This window comes from Microtus oregoni, unplaced genomic scaffold, assembly GCF_018167655.1.
Source record: "Microtus oregoni isolate MIOR12 unplaced genomic scaffold, Mior012 000012F_ref0000307, whole genome shotgun sequence".
Classification (NCBI taxonomy): Eukaryota; Metazoa; Chordata; class Mammalia; order Rodentia; family Cricetidae; genus Microtus; species Microtus oregoni.
This window is the reverse complement of record NW_024543071.1, coordinates 43675538-43691405: the sequence shown is the minus strand read 5'-3', so window position 1 is coordinate 43691405 and position 15868 is coordinate 43675538. Positions and strand designations below refer to the sequence as shown.

The window sequence follows — 15868 nt, the reverse complement described above, 5'->3', positions numbered from 1 at the left end:
TACTTGCTAACTTCACCTGGTAGGCCAATATCAAGAGGCTGGAAAGATTCAGTCATGGCAGGTCACTTCAAGAAGCAATGCCATGACTGATGTGTGTGATGCTGAACGTGCCTAATTCTATATCCTTTCTGCCAGTTCCAGCATAGTGGCTAAGATACAAGCAGCTCGACCACCTGCAGTGTGAACATCCACCTCTCACCCAGGATGATAGCTGTAGCCTCCTCACCATTCTCGGGGATGTCTGGAATCCTTTGTGGTTGCACGATTTCATAGCTTAGCTTCTGCTCACTTTCTGAAGCCAGGAAGAACTTCTCTATGCCTTTAGATATCTACTGCTATTTCTAAGTTCAATTCATGTATCTTTTTTTTTTAAAGGAAAAAAATTTGAACCATCCCCAATGGGAAAAGCATTGAATCATCCCCACGCCTCTGTCTCGTCATATTTCTTCTGTCCCAACACCAGTGATTCTTCACTACACTTTGATTTCAGTGACTGTGTCAACTCGTAGACAGCAAATGCCTTATTGTGATGGGCCATGATTTATTCCTCTCTGTGCTTGTATGCTCACATGTGTGGAATAACTGTGCCATAAAATAATTTCTGATCTATCTAGAGAAAATTATTGTGACATCAAGACAAAGAAGGACTTCTCACTTAAGCAGCATATGGAAATTAATGCTAAGGAATGAGTTCATAGTTAAAATAAAGAGAGGAAAAATTGAGTTACATTCCTTGACTTTTATATACTAAGACATATTTCATCATTTGGTTATAATAAATGGAAACTTTGAGGCATCAAGGAAAAGTGGCCAATCAAAATGGCTCTTACTGATCAATCACTACAGCTGTCTGCCAAAGGACAGCTGCTTCTAATCTGCAAGCAAATCAGGACTTCAAGGCTGCTTTAACTTACTTGCCCCTGGGTGTGAAGACAGAGGGGTACCAAGGGACTTTAAGGGCCAGTATCTAGAAAAGTCCTAGGTTCTACAAGATGATCCCCTAGAAAGTACGGTGCTTAGCAAAGCCACTGAGAGGAAGTCTAGCAGAGAGGTGTGTCACACCATTCCAAAGCACTGACTTGCAGATGTCACACTGACCTCGGTTTCACTAGTGCTGCCACTCTGTTTACAAACCTTTACCAGAGTAATCCAGAAACCTAACCAAACACCGTCCTTGCATTCCATACACTGAATACAGGACTGTGCAGAGAACGTTGATATCCTCAACAATCACAAATCTACCAAAGGCCACTCATCCACTGCTGTGGGTCGATGGTCTTGTACCCCATCTCTTGTATTATTTTAATAAAATGCTGATTGGCCAGCAGCCAGGCAGGAAGTATAGGCAGGGCAACCAGGCAGGAAGTAGAGGTGAGACAATGAGAACAGGAGAATTCTGGAAAGAGGAAAGATTCAGTCTGTGGTCATCACCCAGACACAGAGGAAGCAAATTGAGAATGCCTTGCCTTTATCACCATACCAAGCCTCGTGGCTGACACAGACAAGAATTATGGGCTAAGATGTAAGGGTTAGTTAATAAGAAGCCTCGGCTAATAGGCCAACCAGTTTATAATTAATGTAGACCTCTGTGTATTTCTTTGGGACTGAACGACTGCGGGACCAGACAGGACAGAAATCTCTGTCAACAATCCACAAAGGTAACTACAATAAAACAGGGAGGAACTGACAATGGTCAGGATGAAAACATGAGAGGCTCTTACTTACAGCTTACAAGAGAGCAAATAGCCACCCTTTTAGATGACTGATTGCCCATATTTACTCAAAGTAAATATGGCCACAGCCAGTGAGTGACCCATAAGTCCTACTCCTACTTATGCACCCAGCAGATTACCACATAGCCCATACCAGAGTCCACAACTACAGTACTTGTACTAGCGACAATGCTCAGCACAAATGAATGAAGTACATAATTGCATAATGAAAAACACAACAAAGAGAATGAACAAAGCAAAATAACATATGAAAGTTAAAGATATATCTGACAAATGTGATATTGAGTGTGGGATACCAGGCTCAAAGGGATCACGCAGAATGATTGAATGTTGCAGGCGGAGAAATGGCAAAATGAATCTAAAAGCCAAGTAATGACCTTCAGTAGAGACAATGCTGGAGGAAAGTGTAAAAAGGGGTGTGTTATTTCTTGATTTGGGGGCATTTACACAAGGTTATGTTCAGTTTGTAAATATCTAGGGAAGCTGCACAATGCTTATCTGCCCTTTTGCAATTGATATGCCTTGATGATCAATGTATTGTGTGTTACTGTTATTTTAACACATACTATATTCTTATGAAGAAAACATAAAAATTGAAGTTTCAGGAACCAAGCATAAATTCATAAATGCACCCCAAAATCTATTTCCATCCTTTATTAATGCATACGGCAGGTTTTTGCTTTTCCCTGAGATTTCTCCAGCTTCCAGCTGAAACTGTCAACATCTCTGCAGCCAACTGCATGAATATACAAAGGTTCTTCGAAGCAAAAATAGGTAAGAAATGTCAGACTACTCACACTGCACTTTCTACCTTTCCCTTTTACTGACGAAAAAAGAACTTTTGAGAACCCCAAACTGAAGTTTCCTCTTTCCATCTCACATGCTCTAAAATCACAATCTTAAAAAGCATCCTTTCAGAGAAAAGGCGAGACAGGCACGCCAGCAGGTGCCATTTCTAATCCTCGCAGCTACCTTCTGCACAGAGAGCTGAGGGCTGAAAGCCGTGATGAGAGTATTCTTCCCACAATTTCATATTCATGGAATTTGTTGTTACTTAACTTTTCACAAATCATTAGGCTGAAGTACCTCTCCATTTCCCCCCCAAATAGTGTCATTTGACCCGGTATCCAGCTTAATACAGACTCTGCTTTTGAATAGATTTCCTCACAAGTGGCAATCTCTAATAGGGTCATGTCGAGAGGCAGCCCTACTGCACGCTACCTATTGCACGTTAACGTGATGAGGGTAATTTCAAATGGCATTCAATCAAAAAATCTGAAAGTTTTATTAGTGAGGTTGGGGGCTTTTTCTGTTCAGATGAGGCTTGCTGCAGCTCATCTCGGCATTTCCAACTAAGATTTCAGAGAATGAAATGTTTTAAGCTTCGGGTACTCAATCTTGCACATTTCCATCCATACCAAATAGTTGGCTGCATTCATAGAATATTGATTGTGCATTTCTTGCATTCACCCAAATAAATATCAGATAGATAACTTAATCGCCAGCATGGGTGATCTCCAAATGCAAGAGATAAATGGCACATTAAGCCTTGGAGATTAAACATTTCTTGGTTGAAAAACACATTAACCCTGAATTGCTATTAAAAATATGCACTTGTATTTAGCTACCACACACCCATTTTTCACGATAGAATTGAATATGTTAAAAATGGGTTGCAGTAAGAATTTGGGGGCTCAGACTGCTTATTTCTTCCAATTTGGGGCATCTAAAAGAATTCGCGGCAGAATTCAAGCTTCTTTAGAAAGGATGCTGCAATACATTTGCTATTGTGCCATGGTTGAGGTGAAGAACAGTGGTAGTTCATATTTGCCCTCTTGAAGTACAAAGAAGCTCAACAGTCAGTTATTATGTTCCAAGAAATACTTGAACATGAGTAGTTGCGACCCCCCCCCCAAAAGATGATACAATATTAGGATTAGATCAGTATCTGCAAGGACATTTTACAGGTCAGAATTTTGAGGGTGAGGTATTCTGAACTTGGTGAAGTAAGAGCAAGGTGTTGGACTTAGGATTTTTGTATCATCCCCAATCACATGGTCCAACCCTGATACAGGATAGAAGTCTCACTAGAACTCAGGACAGGAACCGGTATTTCCAGTGGTCCTGCTTCTGAAATCACAGTTCCTTTAAAGGAAGAAGGGAGAAATGACAGTAGCAGCAAACAACTCCAGTCTCAGTTTAAACTACACTGAGTTCCTGTTACTTTGTAAGTATGAGTGTGCATAGTTGTGGGATGGGGTGGACAATAAATATTCAGGTGTATGGCTATTTCTGTGGAAGCCAGAAGAAGATAGTAGGTGTCTTCCTTGCCGTTAGAGACAGCATCTCTCACCAGTTTGAGTTCATGGTTTCATCTAGGTTGGTTGGCTAGCACATCCCATGGCTCTTCCTATCTCTACTTTCCCAGTGGTAGAACTACAGTTATGTTGTATCATGTTCAGCTTTTTATATGAGTATTAGGGATACAAATTTAAATTCTCATGCTTGCCTAGCAAGCACTTTACAAAGTGAGCATCTTCAAAGCATTCTTCCTCTGCCATTTATACACATACATGTGTATGTGTTGTCTGCTAAGATTTTTAGGTTCAGAAACAATCTACGAAACTACAATTCCTCTTCTCATAACCTAGTCCTTATGTATTAGAGATATATGCTTTTTTATGTCAGCTTAGGATTTTATTTCTTGAACATTCAGATCTATTTGTTCTATTATTTATTTTATTATTTAAAATACCAAGGAAAAAATTTAAAAGTTGAGCAACTGGAAATAAAGAAGTTTCCTATTTCCAACAAACAAGCATACACTTGTTCCTTTTGTATGCCTTTCAATTTACACAGTTTTAGATTATACTGCCATAGAGATAGTGTAAAATGCCAAACAGTATCTAGAAAAAAACATTTAAGGCGCTTCTGGTTTATACAATCATGGCAGATTATAGCCTCAAATTTCAAAACAGTCTACACTCCGCAAGTTGCCGTTACAATATACACAAGCCCTATAGGTAGTCAATGGTTGCTAGCTGCCATGCCTTGAAACAAAATACGTCTGTGACCTTTCCCCTTAGCTGAACTATAAGAAATGGAGAGACTTTTGAACAAAGAAGCCCTAAAGGAAGACCAACAAGAAGACACCAGGTAGCTTTGCCTCTGTTTCACTGCTCGGTCTCTCCCTTCCCATACAGGATACACAAGAGCAGGAGGATGACATTTCTGAGATCAAAGCGTATGCATTCCAGAACACCTTCATTGCAAATTTTACCTCCTTTGCTAATTACTAACCCACCTCTGCTCCAAATTACCAAATCACACAAAGTTCCAAATGGTGCCCAAGAGGGAATTGATCAAGTAACAGGACACAAGATATAGAGCTTTAAATATTTCAAATCCTGAGGGGAAAATTATTTTTGATATCCAATAATAAAATCTCACCATTTATTCAACTACATTTTGTGTGCATGGGAGGGGAAAATATATATGTATATTCAAATAACTAGATTTAGATAGCAGCTCATTTTCTAGCTTGTGTTTTTTAATTGAAAATTATTATTAGTATCACTTGATTTAGTTTTACTGTTCATAACCAACATCGTGAAAAAGCTCAGATTTGAACAGTTAATGGAAATAATTAGCGAATAGCTCCAGATCTCTTTAGAAGTTCCCTGAACGCTATTAAGTGCGTAGTAACATAGTGAAATATTAGCGTCTATAGCTGTTGTTTGTTAAATGGACCATGCCCCATTTTGTTTTACAATTTATGCAGAGCATCTTGGCTTTTAGTGAGAGGAGATGTTCACAAATGCTATTAAAATGCTTTATAAGGAGAGCTCATTTATAGCTACCAAACCAAGTTTGGCTTAGAACATCATCTAAGTATGCGTAAAGACATTCAAATGGCTTGCCATCATTCCAAGGAAAGCAATATTATGTGGAGGGAAGTCCTTACATAGATGAACTTTAAAGCAATTAAGACAGATATGTAATAGAAGTAAAGGAAATATGCTCAGGGTCAAAATATGATGTTTTTGGAATGGCAAGTCATGATTTAAATAACTCTATGCCCAAATTTTAATTTTAATATATTCCTATACTAAGAGTGTTTCCTCAATATAAAGAGTGCCAAGTTCTAAGATAAATTTGGATCCAGTACTGTGATAAATGGTGGCCATATGTGCTGGAGACATGCAGGAATAAAACACTGGAGTAATTGTGTGTGAGCCCTTGGGTTCACTCCCCATCCATAGGGGAAAACAAAAACAAAACAAAACAAACAGTAATGATTCTTAAGGCCAGCCATGGTGGCACAATGCTTATAATCCTCGCAATGGGAAGGAGCAAAGGCGGGGTTAATGGAAAGGCGCTCTCTAAGAGTGGGTTTCTCAAGAAAGACTCACACTTTATTGTCTTTACAAAGGCTGTATATAGTTTGAGTGGGGTTTGTAGCTATTATCTCTACAGCACAACTACAAACTTTGCAGGAGATCCCAGGAGCAGCCCAAAGTTGTGTAGATGTAATCACAATGGATACGGCAAAACTCTAGGTAGAATACATGTAAGAAGTTAGGACAACACCGTACTGTAAACAAAAGCTAATAGTTTTATTTGTGAGAATCCCAGGAAATATCCAAGAGTGGATGAAGACCCTCCCTGTAGTAGTACACACTCAGCTATAATCCCAGTTATTGTTAACACTCACATATAAAATCTTTCTGTATAGAACCATATTACTTCTCTGTTGGTGACTTTTTCGGCAAATGTTGATATTGTGCTGGAGTCTTAGATTCTTGTCTGATGAGAGGCTTCGGACAGACTCCACAGTAAAGAGTGCTCTGAGGACTCCATTATTTCTTTTAGCTTTCTATCCCATCTTAAGCTGATGCTAAAAGTACAGATTAATCTAATATAATAATAATTGTAGGGTAAGATCAGATATTGATGTTCTGATCCAGAAAGCTATGTTCATTCATCAAGCTACAGAAGGAGGTTTAATACTGTTGCTTTGCCTAAGAAGTATTTATAACAAACTCAGAATTATGTGGGTGATTTTGAGTTAAACATCTCTTGGGAAGATTCTTGGTCCTGACTTTGGGATCCCTCACCCATTCTCCTTAGAAAGGAAAGATCCCTATGGGTTGGTGAGACTTTGAGTCTATTACTTACCAAATATGTTCTTCCCCCTTAGAAAGGTTATAACCAGTTAATAAGAGGATTGAAATATAGTATCAGATTTGTATCCTGAGCCCTGTAACATCTATTGCCCATCATCTATTGTTCTCTTCATTCCTTCCAACAGAAGCTTGGTTTTCTCCATTTGTTCTGGTGTCTTTTGTCTATTGGGAAGATAAATTCACCCAAGTCAGAAAGCGGTTGTAACTAACAGCAAAGCCATCCTACCCTTGCCAAGAGTTAAAATATTTTCAGAAGCCATGACTAACACCATGGAAATCTCCTATTAAAGGAACACTTAGAATTTTATGAGAAAAGGCAAGAAAATGCAGTTTCCAAAGTTTCTTGTTCATAATTCATCAGGTAATTGGCAGCAAACAATATGCTAACTATATGATATGGATATTATCTATATGTATATAATAATGGCTAGTGTTAATTGTCAACTTGTTGTGGGATGTCCTTTTGTATATGTGTTGCTTTTTTATTGATTGATGAGTAAATCTGTATCAGCCAATGGCTTAGCATAGTAAAGCAAGGCAGAATATCTGAACTGAGATAGAGAGTAGACAGAGTTAAGGAGACTTCATGTAGCCACCAAAGGAGAAAGAGGCCAGAACATTATCAGTAAGCCACAGCCTTGTGGCAATACACAGATTAATAAAAACAGGTTAATTTAAGATGTAAGAGCTAGTTTAGGAATACACCTGAGGCTTTGGTGAAACAGTGTTGTAATTAATATATTTTCTGTGTGATTATTAGGGTCTGGGTGGTCAGGAAATTAAAGCACAGTCTCCATATACACTGTGTCTGCTCAATATTTATCTAACTATATGATATGGATATGACCTATATGTATATAAATAGTCGGGGCTAGTTTTATTTGTCAACGAGATAGATTCTGGAGTCACCTGTAAGACAGGCCTCCGAACATACCTTCAGAGGATGATAGTCATTGCATTGAGGTAGAAGGACACTGTCACAGAACATAGCACTATTCTTGGGCGGGGAATCTTGAACTGTATAACATGCAGAAAGTGAGATGGGCACTAGCCGGTGCATGCATTCATCCCACTCTGCTTCCTGCTAGTAGATGGGTTGTATTACCACACACACAGTGCTGTGTCCTCTTCATTATTCCTAACCAAACTCTAATTTCTTTCATTGAGCTATGTGTCCTTCACACTGTCCCAGCAGTAATGGAGCCAAACGGTTTGACTTCCTCACCATGATGGGCTGACTGTGCCTTTTCTCTCTTCAATTGCTTTTGTCAGAGTATTTTATTAGAGCAACAGGGAAAGAAAGAAACAACACATACACACACACATACACACACACACACACACACACACACACAATGAAAGACAGACTATTTGGATTATTTATCAGGAAGAATAAGCTACCAAGTGGTTTTATTTTACAAGTTAGTTCCTTGGACTTAATGAATATGGACTGATACTTGGAGAAAAATTGGGCTTCCCTCAGGTTAAATCCTTTTCCTCCACAAATAATTGGCCCACTACTGGTCTCTTCAGTCTCTGCAACCAGCTGGTGGACCTTCATTATGGTTTCATGCAATGTGTTTCTAGGAACAAGCCAGTGGTCCTCACTGGCCTCCACTGAATATGTTACCAGGTGAACTTATTACCTATGTAAGCCTCACACAAGATTCTAGAGGCTTCTTGGAGTTAAATGCTGGTTGTAAGTCAAATAGAAATCAGAGGCAGAAATGGTTGACATTTGTCTCACTAAGAATTGGTGCCTATTATTTGCTGTCATGGATTTAAGCGATAAAACCAAGGCATGTGAGGCTCCCTCAGGAGTGGAACTTCTTGAGTCACAAAAGGAAGGTGGTAAGACGCTCCTTGGTAACAGGTAAGTTTACCCATGCTGAAGGCAATAAAGCAGAACCACATATCTGAAAAGTGCATTGAAATTAAGTTTTGAACACAATGAGTCAGAGGTTCAAGGTCTGCCATTTATTGACTTTGGAAGTTGGGTAGATTAATGTTTTTTGACTTTCAGTTTTTATAAATACTAATTAGATTTATCCCTTTTCAGTGGGAGTAAAGGAGGAGGGATTGTCCCAGATGGTCAGCCATCTTTTTTTTTTTTTTTTTTTTTTTTTTTTTTTTTTTGGTTTTTCGAGACAGGGTTTCTCTGTGGTTTTGGAGCCTGTCCTCCAACTAGCTCTTGTAGACCAGGCTGGTCTCGAACTCACAGAGATCCGCCTGCCTCTGCCTCCCGAGTGCTGGGATTAAAGGCGTGCGCCACCAGCGCCCAGAGGTCAGTAATCTTTTTAAACCTAATTTTATCTCTATCTTTCTCACCCCTCCTCTCAGTTTCCTTATTGTTGATCTTGTGTCATAATCAAACATGCTATCTGGTGGGACAAGGCTTCCATAACTTTATAAGCCACCACTCACTAACTCCTGAGTGCCAAAGTTAGACAGCAGTAACACCACGAACCACATCAGTGTTCTGTTTGGGTTTATATAAGGCATCCTTGACACATTGGGAACTTGCAGATAAAATGGCAGATTAGAAGCTGTCTCTACGTGATACTGTGAAGGGGAAGACTCAGAATAAAAAAAAAACAGGCTCAATTCCTAATAGAGAGTGACACTGGGAATTCACAAGGAGACAGCAGTGGAAGCAGATGACTCACCTGAAGGATAACCCAGACGTCCCATGAAATGAAATGGACAGCTCTCATAAGCCTCAAATCCAATTGCAGATGTTGGTGAGGTGCTAAATTCTCTTCTATTGGGAGAAGATATCAGAAACATTACCCTGACTCAGACAGCTGTTGACCAGTGTCATACTAATGAAGAAATTAGTGTATAATACTGAGGTACCTTGGCGATCTGAAAATAGAGGATAACTACAAGTCAGAGAGCCTGATTTCAACCTGCCATAACCCCAGAGTGAGAGAGACATGGAAGACTGTCTTAAAAGTGGGGTGCTGGCAAGACAAAGTATAGGCAGCAGGAGCTCCAGCTCAGGCAGTGGAATCTACAAGGGGAGGTTCTTATCTGTGGTGCCAGGGAGTAGACCACAGCAATTGACAATAACTCTAGAGTCTGACAGTCTTGTGTCTGAGATTAGCAGATGGCTCAACCCCTGGAATCACCTATCTGTAATGAATTCACTGCCATGGTGTCAGGGAATACTGAAATTCCAGTGGACCACTTGACCTTCACAGCCATCTCCTTCCAGCAAAGCATTTAACTTAGCAGTGGGCTCTCTACTCCTTCCTATTCCAGAGACAGCTGCATCTTTTTATGCAGCGCCATCCTTGTTTTTGAGAAGCGAGGTGGATTCTGAGTGAACAGATTTAGCTGTAGTAGACACCTGGTTGCCAGGGCTTTTTTTTTTATTTTAACTACAGTAACAAAGTTAACATTGTTGCCATCAATGACCCTTTCATTGACCTCAACTACATGGTTTGTATGTTCCAATGTCACTCTATTGATGGCAAGTTCAACATCACAGTCAAGGCTGAGAATGGGAAGCTTATCATCAACCGGAAGACCATCACCATCTTCCAGAAGCCTGATCCCACCAACTTCAAATGGGGTGATGCTGGTGCCGAGTATATTGTGAGACTACTGACATCTTTATCACCATGGAGAAGGCTGGGGACCACTTGAAGGGTGGGGCCAAAAGGGTCATCATCTCCACCACCATTTTAGTGGTGAATGGGAAACATGAGAAACATGACAACTCACTCAAGTTGGTCAGGAATGCTTTCTACACCACCAATTATTTAACGTTCCTCGCGAAAGTCATCCATGACAATTTCGGCACTGTGGAAGGACTCATGACCACAATTCTTGCCATTATTGCCACCCAGAAGATTATATATAGCACCTCTTGGGAGCTGTGGTGTGATGGCCATGATGCTGTCCAGAACATCGTCCCTACATCCACTGGTGCTGCAAAGGCTGTGTGCAGGTCATTCCAAGCTAAACAGGAAGCTCACGGACATGATCTTCCATGTTCCTCCTTCCAGAGTATCCATCATGGATCTGACATGCCAACTGGAAAAAGCTGCCAAGTATGATGATGTCAAGAAGGTGGTGAAGCCAGCATCCTAGGGCACATTGAAGGGTATCCTGGGCTACACTGAGAACCAGGTTGTCTCCTGTGACTTTAAAAGTGACACCCCACTCACTCTTCCACGTTTGTTGTTGGGGCTGACATTGCTCTTAATGACAACTTTGTAAAACTCATTTCCTGGTATGACAATGAATATAGACAACTACAGCAACAGGGTGGTGGACCTCATGGCTTACATTACCTGCCCCAGACCAACCACCCCAGCAAGGACAAGAAAACGAGGGAGAAGCCCTCAGCTGCTGAGCAGTCCCTGTCCCAACTCAGACCCTGACACTGAGCATCTCCTTCACATTTTCCACCAGAGAACCCCAGAATAGTAGGATGGGCTTAGGGAACCCTACTCTCTTGAATATCATTAATAAATTTACTGCACCCAAAAGAAAAACACTTAGCACTGTTTTAGAGGACAAAGATAGGTCTTTCTGTGCGTATTTTTCTCTATTTTCTCAAAAGTCCCAGATAGAACATTAACTGCCCTAAAAGGTACAACCTAGGATGTTTCTAATAGAAGTGTGTGGGATGTAACCTGTCTAGTTCACAACCCACAGACCTGATTGTGGCCAGCAGAGCTTCCAGGTGCATAGAGAAGGAAAATTAAAGAAGTTTCCAACAGCTCTGGGAGATAACTAACGATTGTCAAATGCAGGCTCACACCAGCATACATCACAGGGAAAGACAAATACCTCCCATTCAACTGAACTATCTCTTCCCAATCCCTCTAGCAAACTGGAATTTAGAGTACAGAGTGAGAAGCCACTCCCCCAAACACTTCCTTTTTGTTCTTCCTGTTTCTCTTTTTTGTTATTGCTATCATCTCAGTCCTACTTTTATAATTGTTTATGTGTATAAGCTTGTAGGTACGTATTCATGTGTGGGGGCCCAAGGTGAATGTATGCATATGTGTGTGAAAGTCAACCTTAGGTAATGCCCTTCAGGAGTCATCTCCATTGTTTTTATTTCATCTTTTTTTAGCCAGGTCTGTTGGTGGAGGCTGTTTGTTCATTTCTCTGCCACCCCGACCCAAAATAATCACACATAAACTGTATTATTACAACACTATTTGGTATATTAGCACACACTTCTTATTGTCTAGCTCCTATATCTCAAATTAACCCTTTTCTATTAATCTGTGTATTGCCAAATGGTTGTGGCCTACCGGTAAGGTTCCATCCAGCATCTATCTGATGCAGCAGCTACATGGCTTCTCTGTGACTCTGCCAACTCTCCCCTCTCTATCTGCTTGGAACTCCTGACTTGCCCTACTCTGTGCTGCAATAGGCCCAAAGCAGCTCCTTTATTAACCAGTGGCATTCATAGCATACAGAGGGGAATCCCATATCACAGGTCTTTCATTTAGTTAGGGATCACTGATTAGGCAGTGTTAGTGTTCACTGGCCCAATGAATCTCAGTGCCCTGCCTGCCTTTGGTTCCCAGAACTGTGAATAGAAGTAAGCACCATTCTGCCTGGCTTTTTTATGTGGGTTTAGGGATGAAAATCAATGCCTGAAGCTTATGTACCATACACTATGCACTGAACTGCACATCTAGGCCCCATAATTAATTGCTTTTTAAATTTAAAGTGTGTGTGTGTGTGTGTGTGTGTGTGTGTGTGTGTGTGTGTGTGTGTGTGATGGGAAATTATGTGAGTGCTAGAAGTCCATGTACCAGAAAGTATGTAAGGAGATCACAGGACAGCTATGATTTTCTCCTAACTGTGTACATTCTAGGGATTGAACTCAGGAGCTCAGGTTTGCAAAACAAGCACCTTCTCCATTGAATCAACTAGTTTCCATTTTCAAAAGTTCGTGTTATATACGTGTGTGTGTGTGTGTGTGTGTGTGTGTGTATGTGTGTGTGTCAGGGTTTTTCTGTGTAGACCTGGCTATCATGGAACTAGTTCTGCAGACCAGGCTGGTCTTGAACTCACAGACATCCACATGCCTCTGCCTCCCAAGTACTGGGACCAAAGGCGTGTGCCACCACTGCCAAGCTCATGTTAATATTTAGATCTACCCTTTATATTTATCTAATGTTGTTTATGCATTTTTCATCTCACCATCTGTTTTCTTTCTTTTTTCCTTTGATCACCCTTGTGTTCTTGTTTTTCTTTATTACTACACATTTAACTAACACTTAGACTTTTTTTATTCTTTGAAACATCCTTCATTTTTATTTTAAATTTATATAATTTTGTTCATGTGTTTTTATGACTATTGGGTAATCCCTTTACTCTTTTATCACTTTCATTTCTTCTTTTTGTTTTACCCCTAACTTTCTTTACTTTCCCCCTTCCTTTCTTCTCTAATTCCCTTTCCCCACTGCTTCCTTCCTGTTCACCCAGGTGCCAGTTCTACATTTATTTACTGTAAATGATTTAAGTTCCTGTAATATTTTAGATGATTGCCAGTTTCACTTCTGTGGTTATTAGGGATATGTTAATTGCTAAGTTGATTTTTAAGCCTGTGGCAATGTCTTGTAGGATTTGGTGTCCTGATGTTGCAACAGTTTGTTCTCTCCTCCCAAGTGGTACTGGTGACCAAGCCCTCGAGTGTAGGCTGAACACCGAAACAATCCACAAATACAACTAGAGGAGATATCCAAACCAACGCAATTTGTGATACTAAAGCCTGCGAGACATGGAAAAGTAAGACAGCTCAACCAGCCAAAGGATCCTAACTCCACTACTAAATTCAAATGAACTGAAACAGTTCAGCTGCCTGGAGAATAATTCAAAAGAAAACCCATAAAACCCACCAAAGACCTCAAAGAAAAATACAAACAAATAGATCAACAAAGTAAGAAAATCAGTTCAGGAATTGGAGAAATTTGTCAACAATTTAGCTGAGGAAGTTATAGCATGGATGAGAGATTGAGCAAGGAAATTGATATTTGGTAAAATCACAGTAAACGGAAATGTTAGAAAGGAAAAATCCATTAAATAAAAAAAATCTTATAGAAAACACACATCATAGATTAGACCAAGCAGAAAAAGACAATCAGGTTTGGAGGACAAGGTTAAGAAAATTTTGCACTGGAGCACAGTAAAGAAAAAAGTAAACAAACATGATTGCAACTACTATATTCCAGTATGTGGATACAGAGACCAAACTTAAGACCCCAGGTCAGAGAAGAAAGAGCTTAAACAAAAACTGAAAACACAATATTTCAATGAAATTACTGGACATGGTGGGATACATCATTAATCTCAGGCAGGGACAAAGATGTTCAGATTTCTGTGAATTCTAGGCCAACCTGGTCTACATAGCCAATTCCAAAGCAGTCAGGGCCAAAGAGGGTGGATGTCTCAGCAATTTTTCTCAGTGAAGAAATTGTAGCAGAAATTTTCCCATACTTAGGGAAATAAACAGATACCCAAGCATGAGAAACATTTAGAGGCTCAAATAGACATGTCCAGAAAAAAAACCTTTTCATGCCAAACTAAATCCAAGATACTAAAAACACAAAATGAAGAAACAATATCAAAATCTGTAAGAGGAAAATCAGTTTGCTTACAAAGGTAAATACATCAGAACATTAAATCTTGCATCAAAAATGAAGAAAAAGCTAGAAAGCATAGAATTATGATTCTAGCCCTGAAAATGAGGAACTACCAACTTAGGCCACTGTAGCAAGCAAAATCTTTTTAAATTTGTTGAAGACATAAGGACATTTCAAGATGAGCACAAAACAGAATAGTATTGGCAAAGCACAGTCTTCACAAGATAACAGAACACTAAACACAGCAGGGTAAAGGGGTGGTCTCAGTCAACAGGATGCAGATGCAAGAAGGAACAACTTCATGATAGATAGCAGAAGAATGAAAAGAAGGGATATATATATATATATATATATATATGTATATATGTGTGTGTGTGTGTGTGTGTGTGTACACACACAGACACACATATATCCAATCAACCAAACAATTGACAAAATTACTGTACTTATCAAGCTTCCCTCAATAATAATCTTAGATATAAACAGGTTTAACTCTCCAATTAAAATACGCAGTTGACTGGAGTTAAAGTAAGATCTAGGTCTCATGAGATGGTCAGCAGATAAAAGGCACTTGCCACACAAATCCGAAGACCCAAATGCCATCCCCAGAATCCACATAATGTTGGAAGAGTAGACCAATGATACATAGTTGACCTTTGATCTACTTCATGTGGATGTCATAGAATGCACATGTGTGTGTCTCTATGTGTGTGTCTTTCTCTCTCTCTCTCTCTCTCTCTCTCTCTCTCTCTCTCTCTCTCTCTGATACACACACACACTTAAAAAATTTAAACCCCAAGTCTAGTATTTGTAATCTCCAAGAAACATATTTTACTGGCAAGTCAAATCAAATGTAAACTGAAAAAGAGCGATTCTAATATAAGATTAAGTAAACTTCAAAATTAGCCAGAAAATATAGAGAAGAACACTTCATATTAAACCAAAATTAAAGAAAAATTATCAAGAGAATGTGACAAGAATAACTATGCATCAAATAATGGGACTCCTGATTTCACAAAATAAACACAAATGAACAAAATAGACCACGAATTTGAGAAGAAACAAGGAGGGGCAAAGGGAGAATTACGGGAGAAAAGGCAAAGTGAAAAGAGTGCAATTGTATTTTAATTTCAAAAACTGGAAATAATAACTTAAAAGAAATGTCCACAACATATGGTTCACTATTGAACAGGCAAGTGAATCCACCTCTTCTGATTCTCCATTGGAAATACGAACAGGGCTAACTCTCTCTAATTATTTCTAATCTTCCACCAGTCCCTTGTTAGCCACTGCAAGGAAATGGCTAATGCAATCTAAACCCATAAAGAAA

At 39.6% G+C, this 15868-nt stretch overlaps 1 pseudogene; it reads left to right on the top strand.

Moving 5' to 3' along the window:
• The first annotated feature begins 2924 nt into the window (after positions 1-2924).
• Positions 2925-10983, top strand: LOC121454720 (annotated as a pseudogene).
• Positions 10984-15868: the final 4885 nt, after the last annotated feature.